The following is a 13,767-nucleotide window of genomic DNA, read 5'->3' as shown; positions in this document are numbered from 1 at the left end:
ACTCCTTTCACCCTTATTCTCCACCCTCACTTACCCCTCCTCTTAAACCCCTCTCATCTTCCATTCATTTCAATTGAAAGGAAACCAAGAGATTGGACCAGTCAGGATTTGAAATATATTTACAACAGATTCTTAGACTTATGGTCTTTCTATATTCTGTCCACACGATCAGTTAGATAACAGACATTCTCCTGTGAATACTGAGCTGGAATATTGGGCTGTGATGTGTTTACTTATTCATCTTGGTGACTCTAAAGGTTTGCCTGTTAATTGATGTGATCGGTTTCCTTGTTCGTCTTTTGTAAAATACATTTCCTGAGTGGATTCAAATTTAAATTAAAACCAGGTTTGCAGGCATGATGCTCGATTCACACATCGAAGGTGAGAGAGATGCTATGGGGCACACGCTAAGTTCAGCAGCAGAAAGCCTCTCCCCAGTGTGAACTCGCTGGTGTGTCAGCAGGTGGGATGACCAAGTGAATCCCCTCCCACACTGGGCGCAGGTGAACAGCCTGTTCCTGATGTGAACTCACTGGTGTGTTTGCAGGCTGAATGGCTGAGTGAATCCCTTCCCCTTGTGTGACAGCGCCGATGAATATCCGGGTTAGACGGGGAACTAAATCCCCTCCCTCATTTCCACGGTTTCTTCATGGTGTGGGTATCCTTGTGTCTCTCCAGGTTGGATGATCAGTTGAAGCCTGGTCCACACACACAACACGTGTACGGTTCTCCCCGCTGTGAATGGTGCGATGTTTTTTTCAGGCTGTGTAACTGGTTAAAGCTCTTTCCACAGTCAGTGCACTGGAACACTCACTCGGGTGTGTGTGTCTCGATGCTTCTCCAGTCACACTGATGTTTGAACATTTTCCCACAATCAGAACAGACAAACAATTCTCCTTCTACATTGAAATGCCGATGACATTCAGGAAGCAAGTGACTCCGTCAGATCTTGGTGTGATGTTTGGTTTGAGTTTTCCGTTTCCAAATCCTTCGAATACACTGTAAAAGGAGTTTACAGATCTCATCACCATAAGTACCGAAAACAAATTCAGAACAATAAATTCTAGTTTCTATGGAAAAATTTTTCCTCCATTGTTCCTCCAAAGCTGTAAATCGCTGCCTCCTCCCTGTGCTGAAATCCAAACACATCGCACGTCTCAAGACATTTTATCCTCCATTCCCAGTTTTCCCCACCAACTCTGGCTGGGTTCACTTCTACACTCATTGGTTCCCCTCCCTCTCCTCCCCTGATGGTGCTGACTCTGGCTGGGTTCAATTCTACACTCACTGGTTCCCCTCCCTCTCCTCCACTGATGGTGCTGACTCTGGCTGGGTTCACTTCTACAATCACTGACTCCCCTCCCTCTCCTCCCCTGATGGTGCTGACTCTGGCTGTGTTCACTTCTACACTCACTGCCTAACCTCCCTCTCCTCCCCTGATGGTGCTAACTCTGGCTGGGTTCACTTCCACACTCACTGCTTCCCCTCCCTCTCCTCCCCTGATGGTGCTGACTCTGGCTGGGTTCAGTTCTACACTCACTGCTTCCCCTCCCTCTCCTCCCCAGATGGTGCTGATTCTGGCTGGGTTCACTTCTACACTCACTGGGACCCTGAAGACTCAAGCACTCTGTGTTCGTTTACAAAGATGGCCACACATGCGTTCTACGGCTTGACGAAGAGCGATAGCGATGCACAAACCTGCGGCATTCCTTTACAAAGGCCGCCAACCTGTGCCTGTTCCCGTGAAAATGTCCTGGAGCTGCAAACGTGCGAGCTCCAGCTTCTTATTCAGGGTTTACGACCAACACCAGTTACAAATGGGTATGATCTGATCGCCATTACAGAGACTGGGTTGCAAGGTGACCAAGATTGGGAACTTAACATTTCAGGGTACTTGACAATCCGGAAGGACAGACATAAAAGAAAAGGAGGTGGGGTAGCTCTGATGATAAAAGATGGAATCACTGCCATAGTGAGAAACGATATTGGCTCAAATGATCAGAATTTCGAAATAGTTTTAGTTACCAATAGATGGCCATCTTTTCTCTTATGCCCTTTCCTCCTCACTGGGATATATTTTTCTTGAGAGTTGTGAAATATCTCCTTAAATGTACACCAACCATCCTACACTTTAATCTATTTTCCCAGTCCACTTTAGCCAACTCAGCCCTCATCCCTTCATAGTCTCCTTTATTTAAGCTTAGTACGCTGGTTAGAGATCCTCCACCTGAATTTGAAATTGAATCATGCTACTCATTCCAAGGGGATCCTTTACCAGGAGATTGTTTATTAATCCTGTCTCATTACACAGGACCAGATCTAAGATAGCCTGCCCCCTTGTTGGTTCCGTTGCATACTGTTAAAGGACACCATCTATTATGCATTCTATGAATTCTTCCTCAAGGCTACCTGACCAATTTGATTTCTCCAATCAATATGGAGGTTAAAATCACCTATGATTATTGCTGTTCCCTTTTTACAAGCCCCCACTATTTCCTGGTTTATACTTCGACCAACAAGTTGCTACTGTTAGGGGTCTTATAGACTACACCCACCAAGTGACTGTTCAAGAATTAGGAACAGAAGTAGGCCATCTAGCCCCTCGAGCCTGCTCAACCACTCAACAAGATCATGGCTGATCTGGCCGTGGACTCAGCTCCACTTACCCGCCTGCCCCCCATAACCCTTAATTCCCTTATTGGTTAAACATCTATCTATCTGTGATTTGAATACATTCAATGAACTCGCCTCAACTGCTTCCCTGGGCAGAGAATTCCACAGATTCACAACCCTGTGGGAGAAGAAATTCCTTCTCAACTCGGTTTTAAATTGGCTCCCCCATATTTTGAGGCTGTGCCCCCTAGTTCTAGTCTCCACGACCAGTGGAAACAACCTCTCTGCCTCTATCTTGTCTATCCCTTTCATTAGTTTAAATATTTCTATAAGATCACCCCTCATCCTTCTGAACTTCAACGAGTAAAGACCCAGTCTACTCAATCTATCATCATAAGGTAAGCCCCTCATCTCCGGAATCAGCTTAGTGAATCGTCTCTGTACCCTCTCCAAAGCTGGTATATCCTTCCTTAATAAAGGATGATATCAGGGCAGTTGAGAGAGAATATATTGGCTCCAATGAACAAAATGTTGAATCATTGTGGGTGGAGATTAGAGATAGTAAGGAGAAAAAGTCACTGGTGGGCGTATTTATAGGCCCCCAAATAATAACTTCACGGTGGGGCGGACAATAATCAAGGGAATAATGGAGGCATGTGAAAAAGGAACGGCAGTAATCATGGGGGATTTTAACCCACATATCGATTGGTCAAATCAATTCGCATGGGGTAGCCTTGAGGAGGAATTCATAGAATGCATATGGGATTGTTTCTTCGAACAGTTTGTTACAGAACCAACAAGGGAGCAAGCTATCTTAGATCTGGTCCTGTGTAATGAGACAAGATTAATAAACGATCTCCTAGTAAAAGATCCTCTCGGAATGAGTGATCACAGTATGGTCCAATTTGTAATACAGATTGAGGGTGAGGAAGTAGTGTCTCAAACGAGCAGACTATGCTTAAACAAAGGGGACTATAGTGGGATGTGGGCAGAGTTGGCGAAAGTAGAGTGAGAACACAGACTAAACGGTGGCACAATTGAGGAACAGTGGAGGACTTTTAAGGAGCTCTTTCATAATGCTCAAGAAAAATATATTCCAGTGAAAAAGAAGGGAGGTAAGAGAAGGGATAACCAGCCGTGGATAACCAAGGAAATAAAGGAGAGTATCAAATTAAAAACCAATGCGTATAAGGTGGCCAAGGTTAGTGGGAAACTAGAAGATTGGGAAAATTTTAAACGACAGCAAAGAATGACGAAGAAAGCAATAAAGAAAGGAAAGATCGATTGCGAAAGTAAACTTGCACTGAGGTGTTGTTACAGCAGTGAGGAGGGATGAGATGTTGGAAGGATCATCAAATGAAGCCATATGTGTTGAACTGATGAACAAAAGTGGGGCAATCACAATGTTGGGAGTGTACTATAAACAGTCAGAGGGAGATAGAAAAGCAAATATGGAGGAAGGTTTCTGAGAAGTCCAAAACCAATAGGGCAGCAATAGTCGAGGATTTCAACGACCACAGAATCATAGACATTTACAGCACAGAAGGAGGCCATTCGGCCCACTGTGTCTGTACCGGTCGAAAAAGAGCTATCCAGCCGAATCCCACTTTCCAGCTCTTGCTCCACAGCCTTGTGGGTTATGACACTTCCAGTGCATACCCAAGTATGTTTCAAATGTGGTGAGGGTTTCTGCCTCTATCACCCTTTCAGGCAGTGAGTTCCAGACCCCCATCACCCTCTGGGTGAAAAGTTTCTGCTCAACTCCCTTCTAATCCTTCTACCAATTACTTTAAATCTGTGCTCGCTGGTTATTGACATCTCTGCGAAGGGAAATAGGTCAGTTCAGAGAAGGTTCACAAGGCAGTTCAGAGAAGGTTCATAAGGTTGATTCCTGAGGTGAAGGGGTTGTCATATGAAGATAGATTGAGCAGGTTGGGCCTATACTCATTGAAGTTTAGAAGACTGAGAGGTGATCTTATTGAAATGTATAAGATGCTGAGGGGGCTTGACAGGGTCGATGCAGAGAGGATGTTTCCTCTCGTGCGGGTAACTAGAACTAGAGTGCATAGTTTCAAAATAAGGGGTTGTCCATTTAAAATGGAAATGAGGAAGAATTTCGTCTCCCAGGGGGTCGTGAACCTTTGGAATTCTATACCCGAGAGAGTTGTGGAGACTGTGTCATTGAACATATTTAAGGTGGAGATAGCCATATTTCTGATCGATAAGGGAGTCGACAGTTTATGCGAAATGGCAGGGAAGTGGAGTTGGGGCCAAGATCCGATCAGCCATGATATTATTGAATGGCGGAGTGGGCTCGAGGGGTCCGATGGCCTACTCCTACTTATTTTCCCTTATGTTCTAATATCCTTCCTATCCACTCCATCTGGGACCCTCATATTTTTTTACCCAATTCTATCCTCAGCCTCCTCCATTCCAAAGAAAATAACACCAGCACATTTAAACATTCTTTAGCTAAAATTCTTCAGTCCAGTCCAGGTAAATCTCATCTGTACCCTCTTCAGTGCAATCAAATATTTCCTGCACTGTGGTGACCAGATCTGTGCGAATACTCTAGCTGTGGTCTAACTAGTGTTTTACACGGTCCTAGCATAACCTCCAGAGTCTGGAACTTACTGCCTGAAACAATAGTAGAGGCAGGAACCCTCATCGCATTTGCCAAAGTACTTGGATATGCACTGCAAGTGCCATAACCTACAGGGCTATGAACCAAGAGCTGGAAAGTGGGATTAGGCTTGATAGCTGTTTTTCAACCACACAGACACAGTGGTCCAAATGGCTTCCTTCTGTGTTTAAACTAAGGGCCCTGGGAGTCATGTTCATCGTCACGCTCGGGCGGAAACCCTGTCGCAGGATCCATCACCTGTAATAAAAACATAAGAACAGAAGAAATAGGAGCAGTTGCACTCCCTCAATAGCAAAAACGTCCTTCCTCAGATTACTCCAGGTGAGGCCTCACCAAGGCCCTGTACAACTGCGGTAAGACCTCCCTGCTCCTATTCACCAATCCCCTCGCTATGAAGGCCAACGTACCATTTGCCTTCTTCACCACCTGCCGTACCTGCATGCAAACTTTCAATGACAGACGTACCATGACACCCAGGACTCGTTGCAACTCCCCTTTTCCTAATCCCCCGCCATTCAGATGATATTCTGCCTTCGTGTTATTGACACAAAAGTGGATAACCTCACATTTATCCACATTATACTGCATCTGCCATGCACTTGCCCACTTACCTAAACTGTCCAAGTCACCCTGTCGTCTTTTAGCATCCTCCTCACAGTTCAAACCGCCACCACCTTAGTGTCATCTGCAAACTTGGAGATATTACACTCAATTCCTTCATCTAAATCATTGATGTATATTGTAAATTGTTGAGGTCCCACACTGCGCCCTGCAGCACCCCACTAGTCACTGCCTGCTATTCTGAAAAAGACCATTTATTCGACTCACTGCTTCCTGTCTGCCAAACAGTTCTCAATTCACGTCAGTACATTACCCCCAATACCATGCACTTTAATTTTGCGCCTCAATCTTTTGTGTGGGACCTTGTCAAAAGCCTTTTGAAATTCCAAATACACCACATACACTTGTTATTCCTTGTCTACTCTATTGTTACATCCTCAAAAAATTCTAGAAAATTTGTCAAGCATGATTTCCCTTTCCTAAATCCATGCTGACTTGTACCGATCCTGACACTGCTTTCCAAATGCGCTGCTATTTCATCTTTAATGATTCATTCCAACATTTTCTCCACTACTGATGTCATGCGAACCGGTCCATAATTACCCGTTTTCTCTCCCCTACTTTGTTAAAAAGTGTTATTACATTAGCTACACTCCAGTCCATAGGAATTGATCCAAAGTCGATAGACCGTTGGAAAATGATCACCAATGCACCCACTATTTCGAGGGCCACTTCCTTAAGTACTCCAGGATGCAGACTATCAGGCCCCGGGAACTTATCGGCCTTCAACACCATCAATTTCCCCAACACAATTTCCCGCCTAATAACCTTCTCACGAGACCCTCGTTCCCCCAGTATTTCATGAAGGTTATTTGTGTCTTCCTTCTTGAAGACAGAACGAAAGCATTTGTTCAACTGTTCTTTGTTCCCCATTATAAATTCACCTGAATCTGACTGCAAGGGATCTACGTTTCTCTTAACTAATTTTTTTCTCTTCACCTATCGATAGAAGCTTTTGCAGTCAGTTTTCAGTTCTGACTGAAAACCCCTCGTTCTAATTCTAGTCTCCCCTATCAGTGGAAACATCCTCTCTGCATCCACTTTGTCAAGCCCCCCATAATCTTATACGTTTCGATAAGATCACCTCTTATTCTTCTGATCTCCAATGAGTAGAGGCCCAAACTACTCAACCTTTCCTGATAATCAACCCCTCATCTCCGGAATCAACCTTGTGAACCTTCTCTGAACTGCCTCCAAAGCAAGTTCATCCGGTCGTAAATATGGAAACCAAAACTGCACACAACATTCCAGGTGTGGCCTCACCAATACCCTGTACAACGGCAGCAAGACTTCCCTACTTTTATACTCTATTCCCTTTGCGACAAAGACCATGATTCGATTGCCTTCCTGATCACTTGCTCTACCTGCATACTAATCTTTTGCGTTTCTTGCACAAGTGCCCCCAGGTCCCGCTGTACTGCAGCACTTTGCAATTTTTCTTCATTGAAATAATAACTTGATCTTTGATTTTTTTTCTGCCAAACTAGAACTAAAGGGCAAAATCTTATAATAAGGGACAGCCCATTTAAAACTGAGATGAGGAGGAATTTCTTCCCTCAGATGGCTGTAAATCCGAGGAATTCGCTGCCTCAGAGAGCTGTGGAAGCCGGGACATTGAATAACTTTAAGACAGAAATACACAGTTTCTTAAACGATAAGGGAATAAGGGGTTATGGGGAGTGGACAGGGAAGTGGACCTCAGTCCATGATCGGATCAGCCATGATCTTATTGAATGGTGGAGCAGGCTCGAGGGGCCGTAAGAACATAATAAATAGAAGCAGGAGCAGTCTATTTGGCCCCTCGAGCCTGCTCCACCATTTAATAAGATCATGGCTGATCTGCTGCTGGGCTCAGCTCCACTTCCCTGCCGGCTCCCCATAACCCATCACCCACTTATCATTCAAAAATCTATCTAACTCCACCTTAAATATATTAAGTCGTAGCAGGATATTTAGAAAATCATAATTGCAATCAAGCAGCATAAGCATGGTTTTATGAAAGGGAAATCGTGTTTGATAAATTTATTAGAGTTATTTGAGATATAACGAGCAGGGTGGATGAAGGGGAGTTGGTAGATGGGGTGTATTTGGATTTCCAAAAGGCATTCGATAAGGTGCCACATAAATGTTACTACGCAAGATAAGAGGTCATGGTTTTGGGGGTAATAATGATGGAGGATTTGCTAACTAACAGAAAACAGGTTTGGGATAAAATGGGCATTTTCAGATTGGCAACTGTAATTAGTGAGGTCCCACAGGGACCAATGCTGGGGCCGCAAATATTTGCAATCTATATTAATGAATTGGATTAAATGACAGTGTAATTTTGCCAACTTTGCTGATTATACAAAGATGGGTGGGAATGCAAGTTGTGAAGAGGACACAAAGAGTATGCAAAGGAATGTAGACAAGCTCAGTGAGTGGACAAAAAAAATGGCAGCAGGCGGATAATGTGGGAAAATGTGAGGATATCAACTTAGGTAGGAAGAATAGAAAAGGAAAATACTGTTTAAATGGAGAGCGACTGTAGAATGCTGCGCAACAGAGGGTCTTGGTGTCCTTGTACATGAAACACAAACAGTTAGCATGTAGGTACAGCAAGTAATCAGGAAGGCAAATGGAATGTTGAGCTTTATTGCAAGGGGGATGGAGTATAAAAGTAGGGTAGTCCTGCTCCAACCACACCTGGAGTACTGCTTACAGTTGTCGTCTCCTTATTTAAGAAAGTACATACTTGCATTGGAGGCAGTTCAGGGAAGGTTCATGAGGTTAATTCCTGAAATGAATGTGTTGCCTTATGAGGAAATTTTGAGCAGTTAGGCCTGTACTCATTGGTGTTTAGAAGAACATGAGGTGATCTTATTGGTGGATATACGATTCTGAGGGGGCGTGACAGGGCAGATGCTGAGAGGATATTTCCCCTCGTTGGGGAATCAAGAACTAGAGGGCACAGTTTCAGAATAAGGGGTCACCCATTTATCACGGAGATGAGGAGGAATTTCTTCTATCAGAGGGTCGTGGATCTGAGGAATTCTCTACCTCAGAAAGCTGTAGAAGCTGGGTCATTGAATACATCCAAGGCTGAGACAGAGGGATTCTTGAACTACAGAGGAGTCAAGGGTTAGGGGTACAGGCAGGAAAGTAGAGCTGAGGCCAATATCAGATTAGCCATAAGCTGATTGAATGGCGGCGCAGGCTTGAGGGGCCGAATGGCCCACTCCTGCTCCTAGTTCTTATGTTCTTATATAGCAAACACCTTGTGTGTGTTGTTTTTGTTTCCTCTCAACAAACTGAGAGCAGTTGAACTGAGTGGACATTAGGACCCTGCGGCTACCCATCCGACGGTGCTGTGAGGTCACGGTTCCAGGCTCTGTCTGACACAATCAGTGCGCCATGTGAAAGCTGAATGGAAAATACTGCAGGAAAAACAATCCTTAACATTAAAAACTGTGAGCAATTGGCACAGGGCAACACAAGTGTGAATTAGTAACATTTAACAGACAGAGTGCCACTAAGTAATGCAAAGTGCAGTGAACTGCTCACCTTCAGTCCTGTCCCTCAATCCCGGTCCATCTCTGGGATTTTGTTACAAGATTTACCCCATCCTCTCAACACAAATATTACCGTCACAATACCAGATCACTAGGACATTGCCCACTGCTGTTGATTGCTGTTAACAAGAATAAATGTGGTCCTAAGTAAAAAAAAAATAATTGCATTCTCTCACACACGCAAATATATATCATGACGATTATCAGTATCTATCTATCATCTGTCTCTCCATCTTACAGAGACAGGGTCTAGTGTAATATAAACAGAGACATCTTCTAGTGCAGTAATACTGAGACAGGGTCTAGTGTAATATAAACAGAGACAGGGTCTAGAATAATATAAAGAGACAGTCTCTAGAATAATATAAAGAGACAGGGCCTAGTGTAATATAAACAAAGACAGGGCCTTGTGTAATATAACCAGAGATACGATATAGTGTAGTAATAACTGAGACAGGTATTTCTATATAATAAATATCATTTTGCTGTAATCACTGAGGTACTGCCTAATGTAATCTTTTTTATTTCTTCGTCATGGGGTCTGGATTTCACTGGCAAGGCTAGAATTTATTGCCCATCCCGACTTGCCCTTGAGAAGGTGGTGGTGAGCAGCCTTCTTGAACCGCTGCAGTGCGTGTGGTGAAAGTACTCAGTGCTGACTTTGTTCTAGCGATTTGATGCAACTGAGTGGCTTGCTGGGTCATTCCAGAGGGCAGTTAAGAGACCTTTACTGTGGGTCACATATAGGTCAGACCGGGTAAGGATGGCGGATTTCATTCCCTAAAGGACAATCCGGTAGTTTCATGGTCAGCATTACTCATATTAGCTTATGATTCCAATTTTATATTCAGTTAACTGAATTTAAATTCACCCAGCTGTTGTAGCTGGATTTGAAATCACGTCTGTGGATTATTCTTCTAGATCTGTGGATTAGTCGAGTATCATAACCACTATGCTACCGCACACTGTATAAACAGAGTCATGTTATAGTGCAGTAATAACTGAGACAGATTTTCTTGTAAGATAAACAGAGAGAGAGAGTTTTTAGTTTAATGTAAACAGAGACAGGGTCTAGTGCAATGTAAACGTCTATGATTCTATCACCACCTCTCATCATTTTAATCACCTCAGTAAATGTAACTAAGACGCAGCCTTGCATATTATAAAAAGATGCATGGTCTAGTGCAGTAATAACTAGGACAAGGTCGAGTGCAATATGAACAGGGGCAGGTTGTACTGCAAATGATTTCACACATGGTCTAGGGCAGTAATAACTGAGACAGGGCCCAGTGTAATTGAAACAGAGACAGAGTCTAGTGTAATATAAACAGAGACAAGGTGTTGTGTAATATAAACAGTGATAGGGTCTAGTATCATATAAACAGAGACAGGGTCTAGTGTAATATAAACAGTGTCAGGGCCGAGTGTAAAATAAACCGAGACAGGGTCTAGTGTAATATAAACAGTGTCAGGGGCGAGTGTAAAATAAACCGAGATAGGGTCTAGTGTAATATAAACAGTGTCAGGGCCTCGTGTAATATAAACAGTGTCAGGGCCGAGTGTAAAATAAACCGAGACAGAAAGACTGGATCAACTGGGCTTGTATTCACTGGAGTTCAGAAAAATGAGAGGGGACCTCATAGAAACATTTAAAATTCTGACGGGATTAGACAGGTTAGATGCAGGAAGAATGTTCCCAATGTTGGGGAAGTCCAGAACCAGAGCTCACAGTCTAAGGATAAGGGGTAAGCCATTTAGGACTGAGATGCGGAGGAACTTCTTCACCCAGACAGTGGTGAACATGTGGAATTCTCTACCACAGAAAGTTGTTGAGGCCAATTCACAAAATATATTCAAAAAGGAGTTAGATGAGGTCCTTATTACTAGGGGGATCAAGGGGTATGGCGAGAAAGCAGGAATGGGGTACTGAAGTTGAATGTTCAGCCATGAACTCATTGAATGGCGGTGCAGGCTAGAAGGGCCGAATGGCCTACTCCTGCACCTATTTTCTATGTTTCTATGTTTCTATGTTTCTAGTGTAAAACAAACAGAGACAGGGTCTAGTGTATTATAAACAGAGACAGGGTCTAGTGGAATATAAACAGAGTCAACGTCTAGAGTATTAAACCAGAGACAGGGTCTAGTGGAATATAAACAGAGACAGGGTCTAATGTGAAGTAAACGTCTATGATTCTATCACCACGTTTCAGCATTTTAATCACCTCTATTAAATCAACCTTTAACCTTCCCTGCTCAATCGCAATTTCTCTAGTCTCTGCATAACTGAAATATCTCATTCCTGGTAGAATTACATTCGAGGATGACTTGCTTCCACTCTAAAAGTGAGTTCGCGGGTGACTGGAGATTCCGATGAGGGACCTACAGTCTCTGTCGCAGGTGGTCAGACAGTGGTTGAAGGAAAGGGTGGGTAAGGAGTCTGGTTTGCCGCATGCTCTTTCCGCTTGGTTTCTACATGCTCTCAGCGATGAGACTCGAGGTGCTCAGCGCCCTCCCGAATGCTCTTCCTCCACTTAGAGTGGCCTTTGGCCAGAGAGTTCCAGGTGCTGGTGGGGATGTTGCACTTTATCAAGGAGGCCTTTTGGGTGTCCTTGAAATGTTTCCTCTGCTCGCTTGCCGTGTCGAAGCTCCATGTAGGAACCGCTGTGTTATGTCCCACAACCCTCCCGAGAGCTCCGCGCTCCTCCAATATTTGACTCTTGAGCATCCGTGATTTTAATCACCCCACCATCGCCGTGCATTCAGCTGCCAAGGCCCTAACCTCTGGAATTCCCTCCCGAACACTCTCCACCTGTCTTCCCTTCTTTAAGACGCTCCGTAAAACCGACCTATTTTACCAAGCTTTTGATCACCTGTCCCAATATCTTATTTTGTGGCTCGGTGCCACAATTTGTTTGATAACGCTCCTGTGAAGAAATTTTAGGGCATGAATTTGCCCCAATTCTGAAGGGATGGGACAGGTTAGATGCGGGTAGAATGTTCCCGATGTTGGGGAAGTCCAGAACCAGGGGACAAAGTCTTAGGATTAGGAGTAGGACATTTAGGACTGAGATGAGGAGAAATTTCTTCACTCAGAGAGTTGTTAACCTGTGGAATTCCCTGCCGCAGAGAGTTGTTGATACCAGTTCATTGGATATATTCAAGAGGGGGTTAGATATGGCCCTTATGGCTAAGGGGATCAAGAGATATGGAGAGAAAGCAGGAAAGGGGTACTGAGGTGAACGATCAGCCATGATCTTATTGAATGGTGGTGCAGGGTCTAAGGGCCGAAAGGCCTACTCCTGCACCTATTTTCTATGTTTCTATGTTTAATCTGTTCTGCACCGTTTTCAAGGCCGTGACATATTTCCTAAAGTCTGGACTGAAATTAATTCAATCTCTATTGTTCCGTTCGATTAATTATAAGGATTCTTGATCTCTTAAAATCGGACTGAGCAGTAAACTGAGTATTAGTAATTATTAATTGATAAAGACGATATAACTTGTTCTGACAATGCAGATGGTGACTTGTCTGCTCAGCAACAGCAGCCTCTGCATGTTTCCTGTTTCAATAAGCTCACTCTCGCCACCTGCTGATCATGTACAACTACTGCAGGCGCCAGAGTTTTTTAAACATGTTTATTCATTTCCACATACAACAACTTGCATTTTCCCAGTGACGTTCGCCCAGAGGAGTTTCTCAAAGCAAACCACAAGAGAGCCAAGAGATGAGGGGGAGTTAAGGGAGAAAGGACACAATTCGTGTTATCAATTCTGAGGAGGTTTTCATGGGAACGTGTGAATTTATATAAGAACATAAGAATTAGGAGCAGGAGTTGGCCATATGGCCCCTCGAGCCTGCTCCGCCATTCAATAAGATCATGGTTCATCATCGACCTCAACTCCACTTTGCTGCATTATCCCCATATCCCTTGATTCTCCTACAATCCAAAAATCTATCTATCTCAGCCTTGAATATACACAACGACTCAGCATCCACAGTCCTTTGGATTGAGAATTTCAAAGACTCATAACTCTCTGAGTGAAGAAATTCATCCTCTTCTCTGTATTAAATGGCCGACCCCTTATCCTGAAACAATGCCCTCTTGTTCTAGACTCTCCAGCCAGAGGAAACAACCTCTCCGCATCTACCCTGTCAATACTCTTCAGAATATTGTACCTTTCAATGAGAGCATCTCTCATTCTTCTACACTGCAGAGAGCATAGGCCCATTCTATACAATCTCTCATCATAAAACATGTCTCTCATCCCAGGATTCAATCTAGTGAACTTCCGTTGCACGACCTTAAGGCAATTATATCTTTCCTTAGATAATGAGAC

The sequence above is a fragment of the Pristiophorus japonicus genome, chromosome 23 (assembly GCF_044704955.1).
Source record: "Pristiophorus japonicus isolate sPriJap1 chromosome 23, sPriJap1.hap1, whole genome shotgun sequence".
Lineage (NCBI taxonomy): Eukaryota > Metazoa > Chordata > Chondrichthyes > Pristiophoridae > Pristiophorus > Pristiophorus japonicus.
This window is presented reverse-complemented; position numbering follows the sequence as displayed.